We start from the raw sequence: 9510 nt of genomic DNA on the forward strand, positions 1-9510 counted from the left end.
TTTTTTTTTTTTTTTGGTCTGGGCCTGTGACTTCCTTGATATAAGGAGCCCTTAGGTGATAATCCCTCTTTTAATGCAGGTCATCAAGTTCTGCAACTTGGTTTTAGAGAGCTTGAGGGCACTGAGAAGCCATGCCCTGGAACATAGCCATTGTAGGTCACGTACTTGAATCCAGGCCATCTTCAAGGGCTTACTCTCTATATGTTACGTGATGTTGCCCACAACTGTCTTCAGGTTAGCCCAGATAGATAGTTAGGAATGTAGAGATAAAAAGCATTTATTATGTACTTACTATGTGCCATGCATTGTACTGAGTGCCAAGGATAGAAATACAAACAAAACCAGCTCCTACCCTTAATGAGCTTAAATTCTGATAGGGAAAGAGGACACTTAAGGGAGATCTAGAAAACTGGGGATAGGAGAGAAACAGATGAGGAAGAGGAGTCTAGAGAGAGAGTCTAGGAGAAAGCCTCAAGCATTATTCTCCTCTTACAACTCTGCTTCAAAATTTCAGGGGCTGAAGGAAATCTGTGTTCCATTCTTCTGAAGATTTTGTTACCACTTGCCTCTTCTGAATGAATGAAAATTATGCCAGAGTCTTCCCCTTCTGCCTTCCTCTCTACTGCTATTGTGACCCACTCAACATTCTCAACTTTTCCTCTGCTCTCCAAAAGTAATGGGAAATGGGTAGAGAAGTGTGATCAATTTGTCAACTGTTAGTGATGAGGAAGAGTTATTTTCTTTGCACTACTCCTTTTAGATTGTAAGTTTGCATGACTTCCAGTGTCTCAAATACAATATGGCAAGGAAACATAATTGATTTGGAAAGTTTAGTGTAGAAAGTGTCTTTCACTGCAGTAAAGCAAATATTTTTGGAATAAAATGATTTTGATGACTCTTTCCTTAGAATGATATTACTAGTGACCATATTTTATACTCCACTCCAGCCCTCGACTAAGGGAACTAGGTGGTGAAGTGGATAGAGTGCCAGGCCTACAGTCGCTTCCTGAGTTAAAATATGATCTCGGACACTTAGCTGTGTGACTCTAGGCAAGTAACTTACCCCTGTTTGCCTCAGTTTCCTCATGTGTAAAATGAGCTAGAGAAGAAAATGGCAAATCACTCCAGTATTTTTGCCAAGAAAACCTCAAATGTGATCACAAAGAGTTGGACACAATTGGAAAAACAACTGACAACAATACCCCCAGCTCAGAAGAGATTAATTTCCCTGTTTGCCTTTTTTTGAGGTAAGTGGTCAAAAGTAGAATCTATACACTATAAGTTCTATTCCCCAAGCATAGTTACATTGCAAGACTTCTTACAGTCTCTTGTAGTTTTCTAAAAAGAAATTTTTCTTTTGCTAGCATTATGCCTAAAATGTGTGCTCCTATCTCCATGTACAGTGTCTGCCCTCTCTCTCCTTGGATAAATATACAATTTGCATGTTTCTGATTAGAATGTAAATGTGAACATATATAGAATATCTGGTCACATTTTATATAGAGAATATATGGTCACATTTTAAAAGAACATCTCAAATGCTGATACAATACCTCCCCACTCTCTACATTAGCAAATGGCCTGGGTTCATGTGTACATGCTAAGCCTTATGCCATGTCCTTTAACAAAGAATGGACTTGCATATGAAGAGCAGCCAGAATAGTTTGGCTTCATGGCTTTGAGTGGCACATATGCCCCGGGAGAGATTGCTTCTGCTACTCCTACTGTCTTAGTCCTTGGCTGTTGATGTCTTAACATATGCTTGTGATGCAGCAATTGGGTCCCGTGGGATTTCCACATGGCAGAGTAAAGCCTGGTTTCAGATCAGACCAAATTTTGGTCTGAAAACTGAATGATATCAGTTGGCTTTTACAATGGAGCCTTGAAAGAGGATTGGAGGGGTTGGCACAAAAAAAATTGAGTAGGAGAAGATGCTATACACTGTCAGTTTCCTGAGTTACATTGAGAGACCACAAAGATGTACATTTCTTCCCATAAATGTTTCTTTAAAGAAGTTGGAGGTTGAGAATGAGACAGCTGCTTGTGATGAGGTCAGAAGAGGTCATTTTACATACATGCATCTTAGAGTATAATTAGAGAGGTGCTCACAAAATCCTTAACTGCTGGCAGTAAGTGAAAGTTCACTATTTACCTGGGATATGTCAGTGCTAAAGAAGTGGGGGGGGGCTGGGGAAGCACCATCCTGCCTTCTTATTCTGAAACTGATCAATAACTTCAACCTCATCAAGTTTCTCATCCAGGTAATTTATTCAGCTCCAAACTAAGTCATTCCAGTATTTGAAAGGGCTAAAGGGCAAAATGATTTGTACCTTTTCTTGGAGAGATGGGAGTGGTGACCAGCCCTTGGAGTTTATTTTAGACCCATGAGTCTTAGTTATATCTCCGAAGTGGAGCAAATTTGGAATATTTCACTTAACTGCTTCCTTTGACCAATTTATAAAGTGAGAATAGCAATTCTTTACCCACCAGAACCTTACGAGACAAGTTGTGGCTAGAGAGAGTCGCCACATGGTCAATTCTGGGGTCATTTGGGGTTTTTCAGCTGTTATGGTGTCTAAGCATTAAACAGTAAAGGGAATAGCTAACATAATTCAGCTTTTAAGACAAATGAGAACCATTCAGTTGCTGCTGCCATATAGAAAAGGGTTGAATGAATATTTGACATGCAGTAGAGCCTTGTGATCCTTTCTGAGAGGCAGCCTGGCTAACCTATTGCAGGTAGTCAGGAAGATTCTGGTTCAAATTCAACACTTCCAGCTGTGTGGCCTTGGACAGGTCACTTAAACTCCTATAGCTTTCTGTTGCCTCTAGGCTAAAATACAAATCTCTCTGGCATTCAAAGCCCTTCACAATCTGACTCCAGATTACCTTCAAAGTTTACTTCGCTTTATTGCCTGTTCATACCTTTTCGGTTCCTACCAATGTGGCCTCCTTGCTGGTCTATGTAAAAGACATTTTATCTCCCATCTGCATTTATATTTGCAATGGCATCAGAAAGCAGAAATATGGGGCTGTAGGAAATGTACAACTCGAGAGGGGAATTTAAGGTCTTTGTTTCCAGAATTTTAACTTTCCCTGTAGGGCAGGTAGGTGGTGCAGTGGATAGAGCCCTGGGCTTGGAATTGAGGAAGTCTCTTCTTCTTGAGTTCAAATCTGGCCTCAGACATTTACTAGCTGTGTGACCCTGGGCAAGTCACTTAACCCTCTTTGCCTCCATTTCCTCATCTGTAAAATGAGCTGGAGAAAGAAAGGGCAAACCTCTCCAGTATCTTTGCCAAGAACAACCCCAAATAGGATCATGGAGAGTTGGATACAACTGAACAACAACCACCTTCCATGTAATTGGAGAAATGACATTGCATTATCTGGACCCTATGATCCTACTACTACCATTGTAGTAGAAAAGAAATTTCTGGGCAAGGTCAGCTTGAGATTTGCTTTGATAACTTGAATATCATAACTTGAAGTAAGAGAGTTCAAGGCTCTGAATCTTCTAGAAAAAGAATATGTATTTACTGTTGGTTCCTCATCTCTGGAGAAGGAAGCAGACATTCTCCATGGTTCCTGCTCCATGTCCAACTTGGAGTGCAAAGCCACTGAGGATTTCAGCTGAACCAGAAGCTGGAGGTGTTGGAATGCAATCAATGTATTCTGGTTCAGGTATCCCTCAGACCAGTTCAGTGATTCAGGCTCAGGATTAAAATGCAATGGAGTACTTATGGACCATATCCTGCAATTAAAAAAAAAAAAGAAGCTTTATAAAGAATAAGGTTTAAAAGGATATAATTCTTGAAATTTAAAGGATATTCACTAATTTAGATAAAATGTTGATTCCAACTGCCTCCGTGGCATTCACCATGGCAACTGGCTGTACTAAGTCAGAAAGGCCTCCTCATAGGCCAATGAGTATTCTTTCAAAACTTCTGACAAACTCTCTGGAGGCTGGGACTTTTATGCCTCTGAGAGACAGCAAGGAAGCCAGGCCAACAATAATGCCCAAAATAGTCTTTCTACCCCTTAAAGGGAAACCAACCCAACTTATGAGATAGTTTATTATATTATAAGTAATAAGATAGTTGGTGCTCCTACCTGTTCTGCAGTGTTAGTAATGGTTCAATAGACATGGGAGGGTAATATCAGTTGGAGTAGGTTGAGGACATCAATGGTCCTCTAGTTTCAGAGATAGGAATACCTTTCCTTTCACATGCCTTGGCTGCAAGTGTTTTTTATGGGTATGCCCTTTTCACATGTTCCCCGTGTGTGTACTTCTCTATTCATGATCTCTATTTGTATCCATTCTCTTAGGTGATGCTGGGGTGTATTTCTCTTTCTCTTTCTCTCTCTCTCTCTTTTTCTTTTTTAAAGAATGTGCCCTAGGTTTAAGGGGAAGTTGTTTTGTTGTTGTTGTTGTTGTTGTTGTTGCTGTTTTAAAGGCAATTGGGGTTAAGTGACTTGCCCAGGGTCACTCAGCTAGTAAGTGTCAAGTGTTTGGCCTGAGGCCAGATTTGAACTCGGGTCCTCCTGACTTCAGGGCCAGTGCTCTATCTACTGTGCCACCTAGCTGCCCCTGCTTTTCTTAATATGCCATTGAGTGAAAGCATTTGAGCTAACTCTGGCTGACACTTAAAAGTCATGGTAAACACTTCAATGGTGACTTGTGACTTTTTCTTCAGTATTTTTTTGGGCCTCCTTTAGCATCACTCTCAGTTTTTCCTCTACTTCTCTTGCTTCTCAAAATCCTTTTTGAGCTCTTCCATGGCCTGGGAACAATTCATATTTTTCTTGGAGGCTTTGGATGTAGGAGCTTTGGCTTCCTTGTCTTCTGGTTGTGTGTTTTGATCTTCTTTGTCACCAAAGTAAGATAATATAGTCTGACTCTTTTTTGCTCTGCTTGCTCATGATCCCAGTAAATTACTTGAGTTATAAACTCTTTGTTAAGGTAGGGGTCTGTTTCCAGTGTGGAGAATGTATTGTCCCAAGCTTCAGGGGTTTTGTGCAGCTGTTTTCAGAGATACTTCTAGGGACCTGTAAATTTTCAGTTCTTCCAAGGAGCTATGATCAAGGGTGAGGTGTTTACTCCTTTCCTGGCCTGTGTTCTGGTCTGTGTGACCACAAGTACTCTTTTCTGTCTTGGAACTGTGAGGAGGATTTCCTCTCCACAGCCACTACAAACATGACCACCCCAGAGCTCTTCCTTGTCCCAGGACTACCACTCAGAACTGTGACCCCTATCCAAGCATGGGCAAAGTAAGAGAATCCTGCACCAGCAGAGAGATTCCTGCAAAATCCCCCTCTGATCAGCCACTTGATTTCCCCTTGGTCTGTGGGCCCAAAGCTCAGGAGGCAGCCTCCACCCCTGGGGCCAAGCTCAGGGACTGGGGCTGGAACCCCACCATGCTTCTTGTTCACCACTACAGAAACAGACTTTTCCCACTGACCTAAGTTGTCTTTGGCGTTCATGGGTTGAGAAGTCTGGAAACTGCCACAGCTGTCTGGGATTCAGTCCTCTGAGGCCTGCTTCAGGGTCTCTGCAGCCTGCACGGCCACACCAAACTGCTTTCCCCTCCCAGCCTGGCACGATATACCTTTCTGATCAATCACCCAGGCTGTCTTGGGCTGGAAATTTGTTTCATTCTGTCTTTTTGTGGGTTCTGCTGCTTCAGAATTTGTTTAGAGCCATTTTTTAAATAGGTATTTGGAGGGGTTTGGGGGAGAGCTCAAGCAAGTCACTGCTTTTACTCTGCCATCTTGATTCTGCCTGACTTGTAAGTTTTTCAAGTATGGACTCACAAAACCTCAAACCTGGACTAATTCTTTTTTGGGGAACCTCTCATTGTGTGTGTGTGTGTGTGTGTGTGTGTGTGTGTGTGTCTACATTTGTATTTGTTTCTCCTCAAAAGAATATAAGCTCTTTGAGTACAAGAACTATTTCATTTTTCTATTTATTTCTTCAGCACTTAGCATAGTGCCTGGCTCAAAGTAAGGACTTAAACATTTTTTTTTTCATCATGAACCAGAAAATTATTAACATGAACATCTCCAGAAGACTAGGATCACGTATGGAATGGTAAGATAATGGGATCTTTCTCTTTCTCTCTCTATAAATATGTATGTATATAGATTTATATTCTGGTTATGGTGGCACCACACTTAATTAAAAACTTGTTGAGTAAATGAGCAAGTCTGTTTTTCCCCCCCTCCCCCCATAGGATGGGGATAATATACGTGCTACCTGCTTTGCAGGGTTATTGTGAGGTTCAAATGAGACAATAGCACTTTAAGTTACTCGGGAAGAGAGGTGACAAAGTGTCTCTTAAATCAGACAAAAACTTAGAGAAATGGATGGACAACCTTAGCTTAGTCCAAAGTACAACCCCTTCACTCTCTCCTCTCTTTCTCTCCACCCCATCCCCCCAACAATGTCTAAGAAATGTGGCATATAGGAAAATGTCAATATTGCTTTTCCTCTCCTCTTCTGAAGACCAGAGTTTCTGCACTGGGATGTCTCCATCACTGAAAGGAACCAGGTGAGTGGAACTTGGTCCCTAGAGGGCATTTGCCCACATCCCCGAATTCAATACAATTTAGCACAAATAGTCAGTCTGCTCAGGAGACTAGCAGGGCCTGCATCTCCGCCAGGATTCGAGCTCCTTTGACAGAGCTGTGTGGGGAAATTGCGGCACTTACCAGCACTAAACCATTAGTCAGCATTTCAGTCAGCCCCATGCTACTCTGTCTTTCAGGACCCAGAAGAGCGCAGCTGTCTCCCCTTCAAGCAAATCAGGGAAAACATGGAGCAAAAGGGAAAACAATTAATTTTATGAAATAATAACAAATACTAAAAAGGTAAATGAGATCATGACAACAAATTAAGAAGAGCCTTTCGCTTTTTTCCTTAGCACACAAATTTGATTTTTATAAATTAGGGCATTAATGTATATATAAATCTGGTGGCCGCTTAATGCCATTAATTCATTGTTTCCTTGTCCTGACAAATGATTGCTATTTAGAGTCTATTAAGTGCATTAGTTGAATTTCCAGCTTGTTTCAGGAACTGGTATTAAATGTCATGGGAAGCCCACTAGCTAATGGTCCTTTTAAAAACTAGCATTCAGTCCATAAGAGGTTACTAAGTATATGCTATGTGCTGGGCTCTGGCGACACAGACAAAAATCAAAGTCTTTTCCCACAGGGAGCTTGCAGTCTGCAGTGAAGGAGTTCTTAACCTTGGGGTCTATAGACCCTCAAAAGGTCTGGATAAATTTCAAGGGCTCCCTGTTAACTTGGGTAAAAATACCCATTTATTTCCACTAATCTCTAGCTTTAGCATTTCCTTTGATTAAGAATTTAAAAAAATTCTGAGAAGTCATGCCCAAGGAGTCCATTACACACTAAAGGTTAAGAATAAGAACTTTTGCTATAGAAATAGACCACATAGGATGATAAGATCACAGAGCTAGACCTGGAGGGGACCAGAAGCAGCCTCGTGATCCAAACTGTAACTTTACAGTTAAAGAAACTGAAGCCCAGGGAGTCTGTATCTCAAGGTTACATAGGTATTAAGTGACTAAGAAGCAAGTCACTTAACCTTTGTCTCACTTTCCATATCTGTGAAATAGGGATAATATTAACACCTACCTCCAGGAGTTGAGGATAAAGTGAGATAATATTTATAAGACACTTTGCTAACCTTAAAGAGCTACTTAATTGTTAGCTGCAAAATAATTTTGGTGGGGCAGGGAGGCACTGATGATGGAGGGAATCTATTAGTATTTTTCTATGTTGATATTCCAAAAAAAGATTCTATCATAAGGACAGATAAAGATTAATTTTAGCTATAATGTCTTTATATTAGAACTGGGAAATAAATGTATAAATTGAATTTGTGACAAACTAGACAGTTTTTGAGCAGGAGCAACATTTTATAGAAGAAACACACTGGGAGTGGAATTAGAATAGCTGGATTTGTTCTTCAGTCACACGATTCTTCATGAGTTTTGGGGATTTTCTTGGCAAAAGCACTGGAGTGGTTTGCCATTTCCTTACAAATGAGGAACTGAGGGGATAAGTGACATGTCTAGAGTCACACAGCTAGTAAGTGTCTCAGGCCAGATTTGAACTCGGAGATGAGTTTTCCTGACTCCAGGCCTATTGCTCTTTCTACTCTGCCACCTAACTGGATTTAGGTTTTGGCTATGCTACTAATCAGCTGTTTGACCTTGGGCAAATTATATAACCTTTGAGCCTATTTCCCCATCTGTAAATTGTTGGAGTTAATAATTTCTATGATTGTTTTTAAAAATGTACTTGTTTTCTATGGTTGTTATGTGGTTCAAATAGTCATCTTCAAATTTGTGATAAGTTAGTATCTCATGACACTGTCTCTGGACAATTATATATAGGATAAGCGAACTCAGAAATGTTTTTTTTTCCCCCCACAAATTCTTGACCTTGGTTACAATAATCTTCCCTTTGAGATTTGTCTATGCAGTGTCTGATCAGCTGAAAACATCACTATGGGGGGGAAATGTTGGATATGGAATGGAAGTTGTGGGCTTTCAGTTGTCCCTTAATCTCTCTGGGCTTAAATTTCTTCATCTATAAAATCGGGAGAATAGCTTAAATGACTTTCAAGCGTTTGGACAACTCTAAATCTTCTGATACATGCTAAAATCTGTTGAAGAAAGTGTCATCGTAGAGGTTACAATCTGATAAACTGTTTTAGTTTAAAGGAAAGGAGCCTTCAAAGATCTGTTTAGATTTTACCAATTCAATCTAGAATCTTACTCAATGGTTAGGTCCCTAGGGAATGGCTTCTACCTTAGTTTGTAGGGGGTAACCTGTAGATTTACACTTCTAACACTATTATCTCATAAGCTCTCATTGGTGTGTTTTCCCATGAAGTCATGCCAACAGAAACAATTTGCTCTTAGAAAATACATTTACTAAGATGGTATAAGAGCAGTAGTTACAAACATTCCCTCCCTACACCAGGGATACATTGTTACACAGATACACAAAGCATTAAAAGAAAGAGTAGCCTCAAACTGAAGTACAATTGTAGTGAGACACCTAAGTGAAATACATGTGTAAGGAAGGCTATTTGCAACTTCTGATACTGAAAGTCCTTTTTCATCTTTCTTTCCTCTTTCTACAACACTCGCCCGAGGTTTCTAGGGTCTGCTTATCTCCAGGGCTTGACTCCTAATTACCAGGAGTTGTGTTCCTCTCTCAGCTGACTTTGTCTATATTTGTCTGTATCTGCTCTCTCAGACCAATGAAATCTGGAACTGCTTTATGGGCCCTCTCCATTGCTGTTCTTAGATATCAAGCTTGGTGGTGGAGGGAGGGGGGAGAAAAGGAAGAAGAGACACAAATTATCTTCTCTTCCTTTCAGGTATCTTCTTCTTTAATTATTCTTATTTTTGCCTGCCTTGAGCTCCTCAGGCTTTTAGATAGTTAAAGCATGAAGACTACTAGTTTTTAATA

The sequence above is a fragment of the Vombatus ursinus genome, unplaced genomic scaffold, assembly GCF_900497805.2.
Source record: "Vombatus ursinus unplaced genomic scaffold, bare-nosed wombat genome assembly UNPS02014798.1, whole genome shotgun sequence".
Lineage (NCBI taxonomy): Eukaryota > Metazoa > Chordata > Mammalia > Diprotodontia > Vombatidae > Vombatus > Vombatus ursinus.